Genomic DNA, 21,739 nt, shown 5'->3' on the forward strand with positions numbered 1-21,739 from the left:
AAGAAGAGGAGTGTCGACTTTCTAACGGAAAGATCTTAAGGTCAAGTAGAATAAAGAAAGAGAAGCGTTTTTTATATTCCTCGTTTATTTTATTTTTTTTTTTATATTTTGTGTTTTTTCTTTTCTTTCCTTCTTTTTCCTCCTTTTTTCTCTTTTTTTATTTTTGTTGTTATTTGTTTGATGAGCCAAAGTAAACATGCAAATACTATCCTGATAGAAAAAAGAAAGATTATAAGTATATGTACCTATATATATATATATATATATATATATGATGAGAAAATTGATGAAAATTAAATTTCCCGGTTGCATGCATAATTAGAATCGAAGGGTAGCCAACAAGTTTGAAAAGCAGACGTGCGTGTTAGACGTTCAGTTTCAGAACCACCCTCTCTATATCTTTGTATTCCTCAATTCCTTTCTAACCAGATTCCTTTGGAAAGTGAAGAGAATTCGACGTAGAAAGGAAGGAAGTAAGGAAGTAAGGAAGGAAGGAAGGAAGGAAGGAAGGAAAGAAAGAAGGAGTGGAGGATAGATGAATGGATGGAGAAAGCAAGAGAATCAATTCTTGCATGCGTAATACGAACGAAACGAACCGGAATAATCCTGATCGACGGTAGAATGCTCGACATGAGAAAGCCCTGTTATTGTCTTCTATCTTGCTTACGATGGATTATGTACCGAAAATCAGAAAACGGGAGAGGAAGAGAGAGAGAGAGAGAGAGAGAGAGAAAGATATCGTTAATTCCAACCCATTAACGTTTAGTTAAAGTAAAACTCGAAGGACAATCAAAACTTCGAAAGAACCAGACTAAACTATCTCACATTTGATCATTTTCTGTAAAAATATTATCCAGTATTTGATAATAAAACTAATACATTTGTAAAATATGTCTGTCATTGAACTTACAAAGACAAAAATGTAAAAATCCACTTTGAAAATTGGTCTAAAACAAATTGGCAAAACGTCGTAAGTGATGAGATTCAGATACGAGAAACTGAAGGGAAAGAGGATAATTTAAATATGAATTTGATTGAAATTCTACTACAGTGAAAATAGATAATTTAGAAATAAATTAAAATACTTAACTTTTCCTGTTGCTGGTGGGGTAGGCCTATGGCTCTGCTTTAATCAACACAAATAAAATAATTCTAGTCACGAAATTTATTCTTTTACGTTACGGATCAATCTTATAAAATGTTTCACGGATTTTACAAAACAGAATAAGGACTTACTAATTAATACCGAATGTAGACTTAAAATGAAAATTGAATACGGACTTATTAACTAAAACAGAATGTAGAATTAATATCGAAAACTGAATACAGATTTACTAACTAATGCAGATATATTATTATATACTATTATTTATTAATTAAAACAGACTTATACTAACTATAACAGAAATAGCGAATTTATAGAACAATTATCAATAATGTGTCGTCCTTTCTTTCTAACCTTCTTAACAGACATATTCGTTCTCCCATTTCTTAAATCAGTTACTTCGTTTCATAACGAATCAATTTGCAGGATATAAAACTTATGTTAGTTCCTTATTGGATAGTTACATTGACGCCTACAATTCTCATCGGTTTGAGAAATAAACAAAAAGTATACTTTCTGGGGATAAAGTACAAACGACTTCGAATCTATGAATATCTATCAATCTGCTCCTATGGGTAGATGAACTGATCTTTTGTTGATAAGTAATATTTCTTAAAAACGATAATAAATACGAAATTTCCAGGCTGTTTACTTATTGTTATGCGTATCTTTTATTTGTGAACGATACCGCACAAATCTGAAAAATGTTAGTCATCTGTTTACTCAATTTAAATAATAAAATTATATCGGATTACCTAATATAACCCTTCGGCGAGAAAAATATTGAAAGTAGCAGATAAAAGAAAAAAGAAAACGCCTTAGCTGGTAACAGGGTTAAACGCAAAATTTCATAAATACAGCTTTAAAAATTAATCCTTCGTTCTTAATTATAAATAAATTATTAAAAATTTGATTTTCTTTAAATTGACATTATTATTGCCTACTATCTGAGGTAAAATAATATTCAATTTGTTTAGCGTGAAATAGCGGACAGGACAAGATTTATGGCAACTATTAACATTTGTTCACGACGTAAAACGCGTGTAATTCTGGCACGGAACTGGAATTGCTACAGCGCTATGATTCTCTTCTAAGTTTCGCAGTTTCTATACACATACATACATACATACATACATACATACATACATACATACATACATACATACATACATATATGCATGCATACATACATAAAACTGACATATATATATACCACAGCAGATTCTTCTTCTAGGAGAAAGGGCAAGACCGCTAGATAAACCGGGAAACGTTTGCGCTCGAACGATCTCGCGTATCGAAAATTTATCGGTCCTTCGTAATACAGTCTCGTGCTTTTATGAATTTATAACGCCACGTAGAAGAAAGTATCGTTGCTTTATTTCATCCCCCTTTCTATCCCTCCTCTCTACCCCACTTTCATTCTCACCCCATCGTATGGAAAAGAAAAAGCGGACAGCGTGAAAAGATTTTGTACATGAACCATACTTTCACGTCGACAAAATCATCATCTTTCTATTTTCTCTCATAAATCGAACTAGTATACGAATAAATAAATAAATGAATAACTAAAGGGAAAAAACCAATAAGTTCTTTTTTATTTATTTACAAAAAAAATAAAGAAATAAAAAAGAAAGAAGCAGCGTTTCCAGTTTCCCTTGATTCGTGTTTCCTTGGATTTTATCGTCATTGTTAAATAGCAATATGAATAGATACTACATTTACAGGCATACAAAAATATAATATATATATATATATATATAAAAGAAAAGGAAAAAAAAGTAAAAGATACGTTTACATCCCTTATTCGCTTGGCCTGGTTCTTATCGTCACTGGTAAAAGGTTATACGAATAGATCCTACATTCATAGAGTAAACGAGTCAAATTTATTGCAGCTAACTTTATACGAAAATCTATACGCACTTACTACATATATTTATATATATCTTTGTATACATGTATATATAATATATAGATATGTATTATACGTATCCGTTCGATAGAATTGTAAGAAAGTAGACGAATTTTATGTTGGACATAACTTATTCATAGCAAAAGCGATATCCTTTCTGAATTCGTGCGATTTCCTTATTCGCATGGTTAGAAATGAAAGATATATATAATATATTATAATTTATTTTTGTTGTTGTTCGATTTATTTTTTTACGATTGAACGAGACGAATAGATGATAAGGATCAAGTTAATATTATAATAGGTTTCTTTTTTATATTTGAATAAGTCTTTTTCTAAATTTATTATAAGGGATCATCTTCTTCATCGAGATTCTTCCTTTGACGTGTTTGTATTGATAACATTCCGTTCATATTTTCATTTAATAGCGACAGGATTGCGAGAGTTATGCCAATTATCCGTATTCGCAGGCATTCAAGCAACATTTGCCAATCTACCGTACTATGTCCGAATTGAAACCACGAACGTTTATGACGAGATAACTTCCCAACGCAGATTCTATGAAATTACACGCGATATTCCACATACAATCTAGACCCTCTTTAGAATGTACACCTACGAATGATTAGAAATGTTACAGATTTTTTCCTACTCTTTTTCTATCTAATATAATTCAATTCATCGTTATTATAATTTATAATTATCGTTTAAATTATTTTTTCAAATACTTTATTACGAATGAAATCGTATTTAAATATTTTTTTTCTCTAAAGGTTAATGTTATTTTTAATTTATTTAAAAATAAATGTTCTTAAATGGTAATTACAAAAAAAAATTATTATTATAATTATCGAAAAAAGAAGAAAATTAATTAGAATAGTAGTCATAAATTTACAATTAATTGTAATATTAAACAATAATTACAAAACTGAATCGTATAAATAAGTAATATACATTTAATGATTAAAATAAATATTGTAAATAAAGACAACAATAACAAAAAATAAATCAAAAGGAAGAAATAATATTAAAAAATTTCGTATTGCGTGTTAATTAAATGTACGATCATTTTTCTTTTGTAATATATTTTTTGTTCAAATTTTTATTCGGAATATCTTTATTATAATCCAATCCATTAACAAAATATGGTCGTTTAATCTGGCTGTTTCTTTCATGCTCTCGGTCTGGTTCTCGTTCTCATTTCTTTTTCATTAACAAGCAGAGTTTATTAAGAGATGAACATACAAACGTAGAGCAAAAATGTCAAGTAACTCGCTCGAGTGATTCTCGAATAAAACGGTCTCCAAATCCTCCTTCATTGTAAATTACGCTATTTCGTATTATCGTAGAAATTAAAAACAACTACTTCATGACAATGGTTTACACAATGTCTTTCATTCTACATATTTTACTTTACTTTTAATTCTTCATCACTGTGTTATATATGTATATATAAAATTTCCATTCGTATATTTTTCTTCCGAATATTTCCATCTTTTTTCTTTTTTCTTTTAAAAAATTATTACTATACGTATGTTTAATATCGTACCACTATGTAAATTCTTTAAACGCGTACTAATATCATACCTAACATAAAAAATAAACTAACTTATCATTTTTAATTTGTTACCCGTCAACACGTAAAATCATAAATACCGTTTTATAATATTTTCCAACCATTTATTTTTTACTTCGATAGACAGAATAAAGTTAAATAATAACGAAAAAAAAACACTAAATATGTAAAATAGATTGTTAAATTTAATGGTAATAGAAAATATAAATAATAATTATAATTTCAATATTGTAGAAAGTTATTCAAATAATTAGCAAGAAAAAAGAAATGAGACACGCGATTTCGTTTGATTTTAATTCGATATTATTTATGACAGACATTATTATACGTAAAACACATCGCTCAGGCTCGAGTTAGCGTGGAATTAGTATGGTTAATCTTCGGTATACAGACTCGCTAAATCTTCGTTACGTACAATAAATCCCCAAACGTGCGTTCTCTTTCTTTTCGTTAACGCACGCCACCCGCACTATAACTATAACTATAACTATAACTATAAAAAGAACATTGTTATACATATATACATATATATATATATATACACAAACGTATACACTAACACAAATAACGGGACGGTTAAAGCAAATGATTTATATCGTACATGTTTCCACAGTCGCGTTACAGTTTTCGGAGGGATATAAATTCTAAGCTTCATCGTTTGATTTCCGATTTTATTCGAAAGAGCCAAAAAGTTGTTGCTAACGTAGCACCATTGGATCAGAAAATAAAATCCTCTTTTGTATAATATATATACATATATATGCATCTGTAGGCAAAAAGTGAAACACAGAGAAAAATTTAAAAAAAGAAATGAAAAAAAATAAGTACAAGAATGTTAATGGATAGCAGTCCAACCCCCTACCCAACCCTTAAACCCCAATGACTCTCACCTAACCAACTTTTTACATCAACGTTGCACACAACTTCACCGTACCGTCCTCTCTCATTTTATTTCTCAGGAAGTAGCTTGAATTCTTTGGGACGGGCTTAAAAAATAATACAACGTTACGTAGGATTAAAAGCTTTCGAAGGGGTAACAGCGAAACGGGTGCTGGCTTGCTCTCGCTTGATTTTCTTTTTCCGTTGGAGCTTTTACGCCTCCATTTCGAAACCTCGCGCCAAAGTCTTTCACAGTGAAAAGAGAAATAATATAGCCCGGAAGATGAGAGAAAGTGAAAAAGACAGATGAAATAAAAAAGAGAAATGAAAAAAGATAAAAAGAAAGATACTTGAAAAGAAGAAATAGAAAATTTTTTATTTGACTTACTATTCTATATTTATTTAACCTGAATTTATAGTGACTATTATAATAGCAGGATAATATAAATAATTATAACAATAATATGTATAATAATAATATTAATGCTGAATAAAAAATTGTGAAATAGTTTATAAATTTCTCACAACGTTTTTGGTAACTAAAAATTAAATACCCTCTCTCTTTTGAGATTAGTTGCATTTAAATAAATCTGACATCCACTATTATTGTGTATCTGTAATTCGGAGAAACAATAGGAACCTTAGCCAGGCATATCTTGTCCTTAATTGTACTATGAATATATGAGGTGTGACATAGCAAAGGGTAACTGAAGAACATATTATCAAATGGTATCGAGGAATAGTGTTTTATGGAAAAACTTAACTTAAAACAAATGTAAACAATGTTAAAGCAACTAAAAACCAAGTTTTAAATATTGTATTACATTGTAATATTAACGATAATTTCTGAATGTATATTGTTTTTCTGATAATTATTAATCCTTCATCAACAAAATAAATTTTAATAACGTACTAACGTGGGTGGGTTTATTCCATGTTATAATTATTATTTTAAAAAATCCGATAAAATTTACTCATATTCTTTAGAATCTCTAAAATATAATTTAATAGTTTACTTCATTATTTATCAATTAAAATTAAAAATAAACATAGTATATTATACCTAAAAATACTCACGTTGCTTATAGAGAATTTAAATAATGTTTCCATTCGAAATTTCAAACAACCTCATTTAAGATAAATATAATATTATACAAATCGAGAAGTGAAATATTATTTAATAGCTATTGAAAAATATATTATATATGTTATATTTTATAAAATGTTAAACGCGCGCGTAAAATAGTTCATTTTCTTCTAAGACAAGAATAACGTTAGTTACCAGATAATGATCTTAGTGAGATTAAACGAGAATGTTTAGTTTAACATTGGCTCACGGATCAGAGTCACAAGGGAACCATTCTCTTGCGTTAAAGAAGATAACAGAAAAAGAGTATAAACGAGTGGTGTTAACAACGGAACACGGAAGAAGAAGGTGTTCTAGCGAAGAAACAAAAGAAGAAGCAAAAGCTAAAGAGAGGGAGTGAGAGAAAAAGAGAAAGAGAGATAGAGAGCATAGTAAAGTTATCGACGAAGCCTATCCTGTCTTTGACGACCTTCTCTCCGTGGTGCACGCGGATTTTTCAACGTAATCGAGCGTAAGACATCGTAAATACACTATGGCTGTGATCCGCATGGAAAGCCGCGAGGATGAAAAAAGAATTAAAGAGAATAGAAAAAAAATGAGAAGGGGAGAAGAGAAAAACCATCTACCGTCGTTAGATCATTTTTATCGAGTAATATATACGTATATATATATATATATATATATATATATATATATATATATATATATAAGATACTGAAGCTAAAATCTTATCAAAAAATCTTAAAATCTTTTTCATAGGAATACATTCATTTCTTGATTAAATATTGTGTCAAAAAATAATACGATTATTTTTAAAAGAAAATCGTATAAATTTTAAAATAAATATACTTCACTGTGTTAATATAATTAATTATATTGTAAGCTTAACTTTATAGAAAATCCATGCTAGGAATAAATTCCTGTAAATATTCTATAACAATCCTTACGTAACTCAGATAAAATCCTTTTCGCAAAGCTTTATATAATCCTCATGCAACCATGATGAGACCCTTAAGTTACTTCGACACAATCTTGCGAACAATTCAAAATTTTATCCGGTATAAGAAAGAAAAAAATATATTCTATTAAATCTCGGATACTGTTCGAGCTATGTAGCTCTTAATAAGGAATTCGCATTTCGCTCAGTAGCTCTTCAATAGACGCAGCGTTAGCAAACGTGCGAGGGAGTGCAGAATAAGGGTGTGGGGTGATACACCATACAAGAAATACTATTAGGTTAAAGGAAAAGTTCTGAGCGAGCTTAGAAAAAAATTTGACGTTTAATCTAAATAGTATAAATATTATAATTATTTAATATAACAAAATGAAATTAATTTTATCTGATGCTACTCACATGTTTCATCCACAATATCCTAGTCTAATTCTAGGATTCCTATCGTAAGACGTACGGACGTGTTTAGGTAACGTTACGATAACGTAGATCATAGGTCGCAGCTCGTAGATCCGTAGGTCCTGGATCCGTTCGTTGCGTCCTGGATCCTCTAGGTTACGTATTACGGTTTGGGGAGTTGCGGGTTGTGGCTAGTTGGGTGTGGCTTGCGGACACTCGATTGTAAGTTGCGGTATTGCAAATTGTAGATTGCGGTTTTGGAATAACAGATTATTAATCCGCAACTACGTATGAGTTTTAAACGAATAAAATGAAAATCATATAATCATTTCAACAATTAATTTCAATATTACCACGATCTACGACGAAACTTGGATTACACGAATTAAAACATCTTTCCTTTCCAGTTGATATTATTATCATTATTAATATTTGTTTTATACCGAGTATATTATTCACATGTATAACATTTGTATTTGTTCACGTATACCTATTTTATAACATTATTAACGATAATTGTTTAGCAATATTGAATTAATTTCGTACCGGGCCGAGATTGAGTTAATTGGAATTGTATTAATTTTGTAATCGCAAGCTCACGAACAAGATCAGCTTACGAGAAAGTTCGTATTCGTGTTACGGGATGGTTCAATTAGACGTAATGAGGAGTGTCGATGGGTGAATGTTTCTAGAAATGAATTTACGTCGTCTTCTATACCCATCCAATCTACAAAGAGATAGAACAAATTAAATAAGTATAACAAGGTATAATATATTTTCTCAAATACATATATGTATATATAATTATTTATTTTTTGATAAAAAATCTAAGAAAGTACTTTTTATAATAAACTGAATTTATTATATAGAAAACCAATTGCAGAGATTACAACTTGTATAAATGTTTGAATAAACTTAAATGCAACTAAAAAAAGAAAAAGAAGAATATTATTTTATGAAAATCCTGATACGATTCTGAAATATTTTCAAACGTTAATTTATTAACGCACGCACACATACACACACAATCACACAGAATAGTCTTTAAAATGAATTAATATTGTTCGTGAAAATTGAATTGGTTAAGGATCGTGATTGGTACGATATGAAAAACTTGTATAACTTATGTGACTAATAGCATTTATAAAATCGATCGAAAATACATCGAAGAAATTTCAATGTTGGCTCGTCGTTACTGTATTCATTCTCCCATGCTATCTGAATGAATAAAAACCCACAGTAGAAAACTCTGCGTTTTTTCATCTTTTTTTTTACCTTTAATCCTTTAGCAATGAGAGTGAAAGAGAAAAGAGAATGGGGGTGTGGCAGAAAGAAAATTAGAGAGAGAAAGAAAGATCCTTGCTAATTACACGAGCTTTTAAGTGAGCCCCTTTCGTGCTTTCCCATTTTTTTATACATCTCCTCCACTCAGCAAGCTTTTCACATGTAATTTCTCACGCATTTCCTTTTATCCTCGCTTATCATTCCGAAATTAACTCACCGACTGCGCGATGGAGCTCGAAAACAAAATTCCACCATAGTGCGAGACCACAGCACGTAGGGGAACTTTCGTTGAGCGTGCATTCGACTTCAAAGATAACTAGGGGTAATTTTTTTTTCATTGCTTTTTTGCTTTTTCTACTTTCCTACCTGCCTACCTATCTTCCATTTCTTTTCTTTTCTTTATTTGTTATTTTATTTTGTCTTTCTTTCTCTCCTTTATGCTTTACGCTTGAAAAGAAAAAAAAAAGAAAAATAATAGGAGAAAGAGAAAGGGGGAAAAAAATAAAAAAAGAAAAAAAAATTAAATAAAATACATTTGTTTTCTCGTTACTGTGGTCTTCTTTTAAAGTACACAGAAGGTTTCAAGATAAGAGCCAAAAATGCCTACGGTTGTACCCATACGCTTTTACTACCCCTTTTTCTATAGAAACAGTCAGGATCGTTTATGCGTCTAAATAAAAAAAAAAAATAGAAAAGAAGTTAAAAATAAATCTAAAACATTTGATATTCAAAAAAATCGCCGTTCTGGTGATATCTAATCATACGATATTTTGTTGTATTTAAAAAAAAATTAATATTTAAATAAACAAAATTTTCCATTATATAGCATCGTTGAAATAAAATGAATTTTATAAAATCACTGATCGAATATTATTGTTCTTGCTACCGTATTAAAAAATAAAACAAAAATAAACAAAAGAAAAATAAATAAATGAGGGCTTTTATTAACATCGTCAAAAAGGGTTTTCCATAAATCGAGTTCTCATAAATCGATACGATCGAAAATTGCGAAAGTTTTGTCGAGTAACACTACAAAAAGCAAGCTTTCTCGATCGAACGTTACTAGAGTTAAAAACGTCACAGGTATTCTCGTTAAAGTATATCACACAGAACGTTTCTTTGTGAGAAAGCAAGTTATATACGTACACGTTCGGAGGTCAATAATCGACTATATGACGAAAGTTTTCGATCACTCGCGGTACGGATCAAAGGAACGAATTTTTATGTGCATGGTATAGTAACTATGTACCTCTCTTTCTCTAAGCAATAACTTTCTACGATAAATCCAATGCTACTCGTTTTATAACCAGTATTCTCTCTCTTTTTTTTATATATATAACGATTACTTTTCTCACGCAAAATTTCTCATAAATAAGTAAAACAAACTCGAATTTAACATATTTTCAAAAGAATATATTATTTAGGTAGACTGTAGATAATAGTATGATGGTACCATATAAAAGGTACATACAATTTTAAATAAACTCATTGTTAATTTATTTATAGAACCTATTGAAAAATCGATATTACAAATTATGCAAATAAACGACTTAATATATATAGAATGACCATTGATTAATAAAAAGTTCATATCGTAGTAAAACGATTTTACATTTGTTATTTAAATACACAATTTATAAGTAGGTTTAATTGTATTCTCGAAATACGAGTCGATAATTCACGCATTATTTCATTCGTTATTATATTAAAGTACTTTTAATTGATTGTATTAATTTTTAATAAAAAAGAATAAAGAAAGAAAAAAACGTGTAATAAAAAAAAAAACTTTGAATCAACGATTTAATGATGATTAAATTCTACGTTCATTGTAAGTTTAATTGAGAGAGTAGAAAAAAAGAAACTTGAGATATTAAAATATTTTATTGTGTTAATGAATGTTTTAATAACTCTCGTTTATAATCGTAATAAAAAAAGATAATAATAACTTATTTCGCATAAAAGTGAGTACTTTAGTTATAATACTGTAAGATCTATGAGGTTCTTAAGCAATAAACGACTACTTCTTTGCAAAGAATCATTAATTCTTATTAAATGATAAAAGCTATCAGAAGTATCATAACTCAAATCGATTTATAAAAATATTATAATATTATGTTATAATGAAATAATGTATATACATATTTTTTATATTCCGATAACATTAGATTTTTTTGCTTATTAAACATTTTATGACAATAATTTAAATTCTTTTTTTATTTATTGATGTAAACACTTTTATATTATTTATTTAAAAAAATTTCATCAAAATTATCATGCATTGTGTTATCAATAATTAATAAACGTTCCCACATTATTCGTTGGAAATAAATTTCAACTCATCTCTCTACGTTGATTTTAGATGACAACGAACAGAATGAAGTGCTTGGTAAACATTACGTTCTTCTTCACTGATTTTGTACTCTTATTCTCTTATGTTTTGTCATTAGAGAGAGAGAAAGAGAGAGAGAGAACTTTTATAATTATAATAATTACATACTTGTTTAATACATATACCTGGTTATTGAATAAAACAAACAAAAAAAGAATCTATAGTAACACGAAATTACGTAATTAAAGAAACAAGTAGGCTACGTAATGTAAATATTAATTTAAAGAAGAATGAGAAAAAAGTTGTTAAACATTTTTAATGGTATTTGAAATAAAAATGCGTCAAAATTGTTACCACCAAAAATTTGGAATATATGTACAAGGTTTTAAAAATTTATGGCACCTATACGTGGATCATCAAAATTATTTCAAAGTTATACGAGAAAATATAATACTTTGAAAAATACAAAATAAAAAGGGATGATAGAAGTAAAAAGGGTGATATCAGTGATCGTGAAAACTCGTATCTCGTTTGTTCTTTGTCTACTTTGGCTTACAGTCAGCTAAAGAACAAATGGTTCGTGTCAGAAAACGCGCTAGACGACGAAAAACACGCACTTCTTTACATTCGCTCGCTTAGATAAAGAAGATTTATTAAATGCAGAATTTGAGAACGCAGAAAGAACACAAAGAATAGGAGAAAGGGAAGAAGAGAAGGAGAGAATGAGAAATAGAGAAGAGATGGGTGATAGGTACACGCTTGATGGATGGAAATTGCTTTGCATATTTTCTTTTCTATCTTTCTATCTCTATTTCTATCTCTTTTTTCATTTCTTTCACTATCTCATTCACTCATTTTAACAGCTCCTTTATTAGTAATATTATTTATCTCTTAAGTGTATATATCTATTTTTATTATATTATAATATTATATTAATAATAGGAAACTATTTTATTACAACTTTAGATATTTTACTATTATATTATAATATAATATTTCTTATTGTAACTATCATTTTTGTCTAAATAGTTACTTACTATATTAAAACACACTACTGTGTAGTAATAACATATAACATCATTATTTTACTGTACTATACTACTTAATTATTTTTTTATACCTTATTTAGTAAAAGTATTATTAATTTTTCTACATACCTATATTATAATATATTCAAATACATATTTAACATTTTATATTTAAATAATTAATGCAGTATTAATATTATCTATTAAAACCAATTAAATATAACACATTATTCAATTTAAATCATATTTTTGAATGAACTAATTAATTTCTTACATTTTACCATTTCGTTTATTATATCAAAAATATAAAATGAATAAAATATTAACTAACGATTACAGAGACGTGGTCTTAACTTTCGACCTTTTATTTGTTCTCGACTACATTCATCTAGAACTTAAGTGCAACTAGTCTTGTTACTTTTAGATATCTTGAAAAATACGATGAAACTTGCTATAATAAAGAACTTTGTTTCTTCTTTCTTTTCTTCCTCATATATATATAGACATTTTCTTTTTCTTTTAATTTTCTACTTCTTTGTTCCAATGTCGCAGCTTGTTCAAAGATGAAATTAAACGAAATGGAAAAGTATCGAACCGGAAGCCTGAGGCACCATAAACGAAGAAAGAAGCGTATCCAAGCGCATGAACTTCTTATTCTCTTTCCTATTTTTATAGATTACTTTCAATGATACCGATCTAACGAACGAGTAAATAATCGGAAAAAGGGAACTATTCTTCGAGAATAACGGGAAATTGGAATCCAGGGAATCTTTCGAATTGCTTGCCCCGTTGTCGTTATTGCCCTCACGGCTAATCTTACAACGAAAAAGAAATTCCAACGTCCAATCTTTTTTCCAACTGCAGCACCAAACTATTCCTCTTCTCTAGCAACGAATTTTACGAATAGTCTCGATTTATTGCTTCACACTATCACCTCCCCCTTCCTCCTTCTTTCCATCTCCCTACCAACACCTTTTTAATACCAGAATAAATTCTTTATACTTTTATTTTTTATCACATTCCATTTATATTCTTTTGCAACATATTATATAATACATTTTATTTAATATTAATTCAATAAATAACAAATCGAGTAATTTATTGCTCGATTTTTTTTTATATTACTAAAAGGTCGTTCAATTAGAACGAACTATTACTGCGTAGCTTTTGGAATACAAAAGAGTCTATAAATAGAATTTAATTATTTCGAGTCACTTTAATTATGTAGAAACTGCTGACGGGGTCGGCAATCATTTATAGTATTTTATTACGAACGATTTTTAGTTGAAAAACGGGATTCGTGATTTGGTCTTTTAATTTTACGAAACCTTTTTTTAATGAATTAAAATGAAAATTGTCAGAATAAAAAGAAAACGTGTGCGCGAGCACACACATTGAAGAAGAAGAAGAAATAATTAAAAATTTTGTTTAAATTTTTTAATTATCAGAATAACGAAATACATTCGATTCTCTTGCCTTTTTACAAGTTCAAAATATGAAGTTAATAAGAACATTGCCTACTACTTGCTATCCTTGCGGTTTTCCTTTTCTAACTTCCCTTAGCAAATGTAGATTCCAATCTGACAGAGTTTCGTAAAGGAAACTGACAGGAAGAAGTGACTCTGCGCTAGACATCGTACCAAGAAACGTCTCTGCTTCAACTACTCGAAGAAACTTCGAAATTTCCTTCATTTCTTTCTAACCAAGGTAATCGCGCATTTAAATTTCTCAACTTATTCGCAATAAATGAAAATGTTTCTCATTTGAACGTTAGATCTAAGAAGAAGAAGAAGAACTTTGACACTAGATCTTAATTATTATTCAACAAATTATATTATTTATATTTTCTCGAAATATTAAATTAAAATAATATGTTATTTAATTCTATTTAAATTCTTTCTTATATTATAAATAATTTTTAATAACAAACCCAACGAACGAATATAAACGGTATAGTTTAATATACGCTAGAAAGAAGAACATATTAAATGAACAAATAATTGTATTCCAACTAATTGTAAATTTTAAATTTGTCGAGAAATTTTTATACAATTAACCAATATATGTTATTCGCATGAAACACAAATTTATTAAATCTTTCTGTCTCTTTTTCTTGTAATAAATTATAATTTCGTTTCTTTTTCTGTTTGTTCTTTTCTCCCCTATCCAATTGTAAATTATTTTTACAGAAGAAAATAATTTTTCTTTTCTACTCCCCTCTCCCCCACCTCCCAAAAACCAACAACAAACGTAATTTGCAGTAATATTATATGAAACAAAGCGTAAGAAGGAGGGGGGGGGGAGAATTCCGACCATTAACGCGACAATACAATAAAATTATGTCAAATTGTCCGATTAAATTTCGAATAAGGTTACTTCGTAAGAAAGCAATTATAGGAATTTAAAGAAGACGATGGGATAAATAAAAGAAAGGGGAGGAGCGAATTAAAAAAGAATTCATTTAGTAAAATTAAAAAACGATACACAAATTTTTATAAGTATAAAAGTACAAAATTTAACAGATATTTCATGTAATTTATTTATACAGAAGAAAGGAGAAGAGAAAATGATTGATCTTCCAATATTGTTCGTAAGAATATTTTAAAATACATGCACATACACACATATATTTCTTATTATTTTGATCGAATAATTGTAAGCTTAAAAGTACAAACTTTATCAGATATTTCATATAATTTATTTATACATAAAAAAGTAGTAGAAAAAATTATTGATCATTCAATATCAATTGTAAAAATACTCTAAAATGCATGCACACAGACACCAACACAAACACATATATTTCTTATTATTTTGATCGAATAATTATAAGGGTAAAATTGAACAAATTTGGCAGATATTTCATGTAATTTATTTATACACAAAAAAGTAGGAGAGAAAATTATTGATTCTTCAATATCTTTCATAAAAATATTTTAAAGTATAAAGTTCTATCAGTTTCTTTTCTAAACATAAAATCTCAACCAGTAGCACTGGCTTGGGCTATTCCCAAAGGATCGTTCCAGAAACGACTTTGTTTCAATGGCACGAGTATAGTCGACTCTCATAACTCGCTACACTCGATTTTTCTTTGCTTCGACAAAGTATATCGAAGCTTTCTAGAAAGTAATTTTTTCCAATACCCATTTTAGTAAAATAAACAAAAGATTAATAAAATACAAACATTTGTTATATCATATTATATTCATTAATACGATTAAATTATTTCCTATTCTATAATAATAAAATATTTTATGTAACACAAATGTAAGTAATCCTTAACTTGTTTTCTAATATAATATTATGAATCATCAAATTTTCATATAAAATGATAAAAGAGATAAAAAAATTTTGTTTTTGTTTTTATTATAATAGATTATAAAACAAATATGTTTAGATTCATAGTTTTGTTCAAATTAAGAAGATATACATTTTTCTATTAATTAAAAATATTGTTAATAATTATTAAAAATATATTACGTATAATTGTTATATATTACTGATGTATATAATTATTTTAATTAATAAATTATCGATAAATAAACTTTTTTATTTAATAGAAATAAATAATTTATTTCTAGAAACCTATCACAAGATTCAACATTCTTTTACAAAAATATTATACAATGGTAATCCCATGAAGTAATAAAATGAAGTTGATTTAGAAATTAAATTTATACACCCTCAGATAAGAAACATTTCTTGTCTTTTTTTTATGTAACGAAAAAATCTCCATTAGTGATCTGAATCAATATTTATTTCTTCCTACACACCTATATTGCATGTAAATAAATTTACTATCATAATATATATATACACATACATATATATAAACACACACGTTTCCTAACTGTTCATACAATAATAATGATCTGACATTTTGTTTATTTCGAATATAACGTGTTGATTGTTAAAACGATCTCAGTAAAAGCTAACTGAAATGAAAACTTGATGAAGATTAAACGTATTACGCATAGGATTGAGTGAGGTAGAAGTAGAATATATAATATACGAAATTGTATAAATTTTCTAAAAATAGGTCAAAATTTGATTAACAACCTCGAGTTTATTTAAAATGTTTTATCCTATTTCAATTGACTTTTGGGATGTTTCTTGCGCAAACTGAAAGGATGTCTCAAAGAAGAAAAAAGTAAAGTAAAGAAAAGAAAACGAATGATATTAAATTTATAGCAAACAAGTAGAAAAAGAAAAAAAAAGTCAAATTCAAGTTAGTTGTTTCACATTACGAGTTTTAATTTCTTCCCAGTCGTACAACAAACCTCACATTTCTATTCCAGTTTCTTCGTGTATGTATTTTTAATGTGGTCTGTGCTGCTTGGCTGCTGCTGCTGCTTTTGCTACGTGTGTTCTTTTATGACTGTTTTTTATTACCACTATCAATATTATATTTACCAACTTTGAATTCTTTTAATTCACCTGTGCAATAAACTCCAAAGATAACAGTCATCCAATTATACGATGAAATTAAATGTTTAAACTTTATTTATCTTTCAACTTAAAATGTGCTTATACGATTCTAATTAAAATAAATATTATTCAATATTATTTTTATCTTTGCTAGGTCGATATTTAACGAAATGAAAGATAAATCTATAAAATATTGATCGTTTTACGTGTAAAATGGGTATCCATAGTGTGTACATTAGAATTGTACATAAAAAGTTTGAGATTTGGAGTATTCTTATACCGATAGTGAATTTATTTTGTTACAAGGATTTTCTTTAGTAATACTATAGTTATATATGTATAGTTTATCTTGTACATAGGTGAAAAAGAGTCGTTTATTCGATAAAGCTTTCTACGTTGAAAAGGTATAGTATCGATAAAAGCTCTGCGCCATTGCACTTTTCTTAAATTCGAGATACTTTTATCTTGAGATTCTTTTTCAATGTTGAATATCTTGATTGAAAAGTGTGCAAAAAGAAAAAGAAAAAAAGAAAGAAAAAGGAAAAAGAAAGATTGGAGTAGCGAAAGCGTTAAGCCGAAGAATGGGAAACAATCGTGACATAAGTTATTCTAATAAATAGCCGTTTTAATTGAGTAACAGGGCGTGATGTAAAATAATGATGAAAGGTAACAGGTAACACGCACGTAACGATAAGAATAAAATGTGGATGGAGGTATATTGAGAGACGATTTTTATCTCCGTTATCGAATATAACCTCTTGTCAACGATAAAATTTTTTAAATTTCAATCATACACGTTACACCTTCATACAATATTCATACTTTGATATGCTTTTAATTAAGATTTTAATTAAAATTTTAACAAATCTTTTTCCTTTTTTTTTACTTCAATATCACTTAAATCCTAATACTTTATTATAAATTTAAAATACTAATAGGACAAAATAATAAAAATAATAATAAAATAGCCAGAAGAAGAATACTAACATAATAAATGATAATTAATGTAAATAAAATTAAAGAAAATAACAAACAAAAAAAGAAAAACAACTTATCGAATTATAAGCTGAAATTATTACAAGAACGAAACTGTTTTCAAAGGACCAACGAGATCGAGATCATAATTTTCGAAGCATTCTACCGGCTAAATTGCTATCGTAAGCCCTGAAGGCTTAAAGCTTTTAACAAACTTTCTACTTTCTTACAATTCCAAGTAAGAAAAGATATATCTAATAACGGGATCGATTACAGGTACGAACTCGAGCACCCACTTTAAAGGGCCCTGACGAAACTTTCATAATTCCCAAGTTCCATGAAGTATAGTAAGTACTTATAACGCCTAATGTACGATGCTCCGGAAAACGATTAATCGTTATTCCATCGATCGCATAATAGAAACTAAAAGAAAAATCTTTTATTACTTTTACGTGATTTCCTTTCAATCGCTATACACAAATACACATACACATAGATGTAGAAAAATATATATATATATATATATATCGAACGAATACAACAACGATCGTTTTATACGATGCTTAATCGTCTTTCATTTTAACGACCACATGAATCATTAATCATTTGGTCACAACAGAACACAGTGCAATGGCGACTCTTAGTCTTGATAAATGATCGACGACGTGTATCTAGATCGTATCCCCTTAATGCAGTTAACTATGCAACTTTTTTTTCCCCCGTCCCACCGCCGAATTTTTTTTTCTTATTCGCATACCTTTTTTCTCAACGCACACAAAATTACTACATGCTAAACGTGACATAAGAAAACCAATTGCCCGGCCATCGTGAAAATGCCGAGAAAGTAATTCTCATTCGTATAAAAAAAAAAAAGAGCACGGTCACGATTTAATAATCTTCATGGCTCAAAGTGGTGGTTGAAAAGGGAGGAAAGGGGAGGGAGAATGGGTTAAGGGTGTGGAAATGAAGTAAAGTAAAAAAAAAAAGAAGTGCTTCTTCCTATCCTCAACCTTTTCTAAAAGACTCGTTCGCGCGAACCACCCCACCTTTCATTGTACCCACCCCTCTCTCTTTTAACCCCCACCTACGTCCACCAACGCGAATAGAATTTTTAAAACGTCGTATCCTTGAATATATTCTGTTCCTGGCTCTCGTGGCACGTCATTGTGCGATTATAAGATTAAGTGTTCCCGCCTAAAGGGCTAACGTTCCAATTGTGTTTTAACTTTGTTTCAGGAAACGGACCGTAAAGATTTTTTTTATGACCGGCAGGTAGATAAAATTTTTAGCCTACGTGACGATAAGAAAAAACAAAAAAAGAATCTTCACTCTCACCCTCACTCACTGACTCATTTTTTCTTTTTCTCTTTCTCTTTCTCTTTCTCGATTACCTCTATACACGATACATTAAAATAAACGAACGATTAAGACACCTGTAAGTAAGTGTACGTGTATATTTGTGTATTACGTGTAGAAGATTCCTATTCAAGGATTACGAGCTAATATCTTGCAAGTGGTTAAACAAAACATATTTAATAAGTAAACGTTTTATTATGGTATCATTTACAGTGCGTAAATAATACAATATTCTTATCAATTAAAGAAAATAATATTATTTTTAATAAATAATAATGTTAGTATGTTTCTTTTCATTTTTTTTTATTTTTAAGTTTAATTTTATTAGTTACTTCGAAGTAGTGTTAATTTATGTTCTTTGATTACATTTTCCCATAATTTTAACTTATTTTGAGATATTCGAGAAATTTGTTCTACGGACAGACACTCTCTTGTTAAACATATACATATTTAAAGATACATACACACAAATATATATTTCAATGTGTGTTCACAACGTTCACTTTCCTTAAAAGAGAAACACAGTAGGACTTGCATACAAGGGGTGGTATCTAACAATAAGTAAATTTCGAGGTTACACGTTAAAGCCGTTAAGAAGCGTGTATCTATGTTTACAGAAAGGTAGACGGCACGTTTTCTCATTGGGTACGCTTAATTGGAAAACTTTCCTGTAGCTCGACGCCAAGAGTACAAATCACTTTGTGGCGTCATTCTCTACTCTTGTCTAACAAGTATATTTATATACTATATACAGTTGTACAAAGACGAAAATATAGTTTGTTACATTTTCCTTCCCTTCCCCCTCTTCTCTCTGGTTTCCAAACTAAATACTTCAATAATAATTTTCATTACCCTTACTTTTCCATATCCTTACTTTTCCATATCCTTACTTTTCCTTACTTTTATACACTTCAGTATATTTTCGTTGAAAACAGATTTTAATAAGAGTATTAAAATAATATTTTCTTTTCCTCCTGCCCCCCCCTACCTCCCTCTTCCAAGTTAGTCAAAGAGCTTTCATTTATTTTTTAAAGGTTTGAGTAATATTTTCATTAAAGGTTACTTCTTATTTTTCTCATTTTTTTTCAACATCGATTGCAAACCTTTTTCGAAGATTAATCAAAATGATAAAAAAAAAACAGAACATTCTGTTTACCAAACGCGACTCAAATATTTGTACTGAGTAATTGGAAAAAAAATAAAATAAAATGAAAATAAAAAATATAGAGAAACTAAATTCTACATTTCACTTTAATCAATTTACAGGTAGAAGATAAGGAAAACAAAAAAAAATATATAATAATTTTTTTTCAAAATAGGGGGAGGGTTCTTTTTATTTTTGTTAAAAATTAAATAACAATACCCTAACAAATCAAATAAATAATTTACAGCTTTTGTTGGTACAAAATGTACGACATACAATCTATAAATGTAAATATTTTAAGAATATTATTTGACAAACCTAATTAAACTTTTGGAAAATGGACGGGTTACTTGAATTTCCCTCAGGTCATGATGACCCACGGGTAACAAGTTTACTATAGCATGAACATAACCATTGCATCCTTGCACAAGACTACTATGGCATATTCATTGAAAACGGAGTAGATTTAATTTAAAAAAAAATTTTAAAAAAAGAAAATAAAAAAACACACGCACACATACATACACACACATATTGAAATGATATTTGTACATTTTTTTTATAATGTAATTTTGAATATATTTTTATTAAACCTTATCAGATATCCAAACGGGTTGAGAAATTATAATAATCTGTGAAGCTTATCTTACGAGCTTACAACACAGGAAGCTTGTTAATCTTGCCAATTAATTGTCGTCTTTGAACGAACATTACGATAACAGTGTAGACATCGTCGTAAAATACAAACGAGAAATACGAAGCTTGGACGGAGGTAAAGTAAAATTCAAAGGATCTCAAGAGAAAGAGAAAGAGAGAAGGAAAAAAAGGAAAGAAAGAACAAAAAGGAAAAAGAAGAATAAAAAATAGGAGAAGAACAGTAAGTACTCGTTATTTCTCGAATAAATCAGCGATAACGTCGCGACGACGGAGAGTGCATATTAAAAAAAACCTTTTCCTCCAACCGTTCGATGTCTTCTTTTTCATATTAACGAGACATACTACTTAACTTACGGTCAATGAAATCCAGCTTAAAATTGTAAATAGGTTCGATCGATTTATTTTCTCGTTTTAATCTCGTTAAAGATTTATTTATTGATTTTTTTTTTCTTATTTAAAGAAAAAAAAAAACCACTTTCGATAAATTTTTTACTCTCCATCAAACCCCTATTTTCCAATAGTTTTTCAATCTTGTTTTACTTTTTTTATTTTTATTTTTTTTTATTTTACCGAATATTTTACTCGTGGTGGCGCGAATCGATATCATTGTGGAATGAATAAATGAAAAAGT

The 21,739-nt window shown here is 28.7% G+C and overlaps 1 long non-coding RNA gene across 1 annotated transcript in view; it reads right to left on the reverse strand.

Moving 5' to 3' along the window:
* Positions 1-7,910: 7,910 nt before the first annotated feature.
* The window catches only part of LOC149033344 (uncharacterized), a 45,588-nt gene continuing 31,759 nt past the window's right edge, over positions 7,911-21,739 (reverse strand). Inside the window, exon 2 of the long non-coding RNA XR_016179030.1 lies at positions 7,911-8,634. This is a non-coding gene — a long non-coding RNA (uncharacterized LOC149033344). The remainder of the gene's footprint in view (positions 8,635-21,739) is intronic.

The sequence above is a fragment of the Polistes dominula genome, unplaced genomic scaffold (assembly GCF_049000335.1).
Source record: "Polistes dominula isolate Pdom_NZ unplaced genomic scaffold, Pdom_raw_medaka contig_49, whole genome shotgun sequence".
In the NCBI taxonomy this organism is placed as follows: Eukaryota; Metazoa; Arthropoda; class Insecta; order Hymenoptera; family Vespidae; genus Polistes; species Polistes dominula.